We start from the raw sequence: 1961 nt of genomic DNA, 5'->3' as shown, positions 1-1961 counted from the left end.
ATAAAATTAAAATTAATTAATTGAAATTAAAAATAAAAATTTAAATCAAAAAACAAAAAAAGATTAACCTGCTCCAACGGCTACATGTATAAGACAATCACCTGTTAAAACGACCACTTGCGTCTATTTTTACATTATATCGAGCCTATGTAAAACGTCCACATATCTAGGACGACTATTTTTCTCCTCGGGAATGGATGCCCGTCTTTGACAATTTCGTGTATATATCACTGGGTTTTTCTTTTTAAATCGTGGTTTCTTTATATGGACCTTATGATGAACACCGCCATTTGTGTGTATACACAGGTTCGGTACAATGAATGCTTTACCGTAACCCTGTCAACAAAGGCACCACCCTCACCTAACATTTCAATGTAAGCACGTAGTTCTGCCACATTGACGCCACCACGAGTCTCGAACAGTACCCACCCGTCTATTGGGTCTACTGACCTAAGTTTACTTTTTAGTATTGCGAATGTATACCGTAAATCTCCTACTTAATTTAATAAGCATTTTAGGCTAACATCAAAGAAAACGTATCACAACCTTATTTTGCAATGGTTTTCATGTATGGGCGTTTAAATTCTACTATTCATCAAAATTTTAAACTCTCTAGCAAAAAGGAAGATTATATCGAGCGATTTATTTGTGTCGCGTTTCAACTATTAACAGACGAAAGTGAACAAACCAAAGGCTAGTAAAGTTTGTATAGCGGAGAATTTGGCCAAGTTTGTACATGTATAGCGAAGAAGAAAGCGAAGGCACGAAAACTGACGGGAATGAGAGCGAACAAAGCAAATGTCACACACGGATTTTCGAAGTCGACGTCACACTTGGTCAGAATTACAAAGTTCTATCTGTTCAACTCCTAGTTTTGAGAAATTTGGCGTCAAAGTTGCTTTTTTTATTTTTACAATATGCCAAGCCTCTTCGAAATGTGGTTCATTCAATGTTATCTTAATAACGACTCCGAATACTCTTCTGATGTTCTTGATAGAGCAGATAGAACATTTGCTTTCTGACCTCATGGTCTTAGTAACTCAAAACGGCCAAAAATGTCAAATAGAACATTGTAATTCTGAGGTAGCGATTGGCCATTACTAAGGTTCTTTTGTTGCAGGTGTTAAATGGACCGGCGTGTGTGTTGTAGTGGTAAGGCGCTTTGCATGCAGAAGGTCCCAGTTCGCTTTCCGTATGGGGGAAATTAAAAGTTTTATCGAGTAACTCGGTCTTTTTGCTGGGACGTTGATTTTTCTCAGCCCAGGTTTGGCCTGACAGGCAGGGTCGAAGCCTGCCTCCCAAATAATCTTTTTCAAGTCGATTTGGCCGTTAAAAACAACAATATTAATTGAATAAATAGCATTTCATCAGTGCAAACCCCCTCCCCCTTCCTCAACAGCAGGCTCTATGCGCTTTGCAATCTATAATTATATTTATCCTTGAAGACCTGATAGCATTCTGATTTTAAAAAAAACCCATCCTTAGTCTCCTGGGAAGTATACAGAGACCTCCTGAGACGGGGTGAAAGGGTTAAAGGTTATTGCCGGGGTCATATCTCGTGTCTCTCGGCGCGGAACGAAGAAATTCAAAACAATCTTCACGAGAAGTTTCACTGTCAGAGTCAGTGGGGCAAGGCTGTCGCTCCAGAAAACCACAAACCGTGAATGAACACAGATGAACAGAAGGATGCGCTTTTTACTTTTATTAAAGGCATTATTTAAAAAAAATAAATTATGAAGGACTGGAAGATAATTAAACGACATAATGATTTCTTTAGTTTTAATTTTCTTTTCTTTCATTTTATCTTATTGTATATATATATAATGTATTTATAATTATCGTAATTTGATTTTTAAGGCTAGGGTTAGGCTTAGGATTTAGGTTAAGGTTAGGCTTAGGGCTAGGCTTAGGGTTAGACTTAGAGCTAGGCTTAGGGCTTGGCTTGGGGCTAGGCTTAGGGC

The sequence above is a fragment of the Aplysia californica genome, unplaced genomic scaffold, assembly GCF_000002075.1.
Source record: "Aplysia californica isolate F4 #8 unplaced genomic scaffold, AplCal3.0 scaffold00065, whole genome shotgun sequence".
Lineage (NCBI taxonomy): Eukaryota > Metazoa > Mollusca > Gastropoda > Aplysiida > Aplysiidae > Aplysia > Aplysia californica.
Note: the sequence above shows the minus strand (reverse complement) of the source record.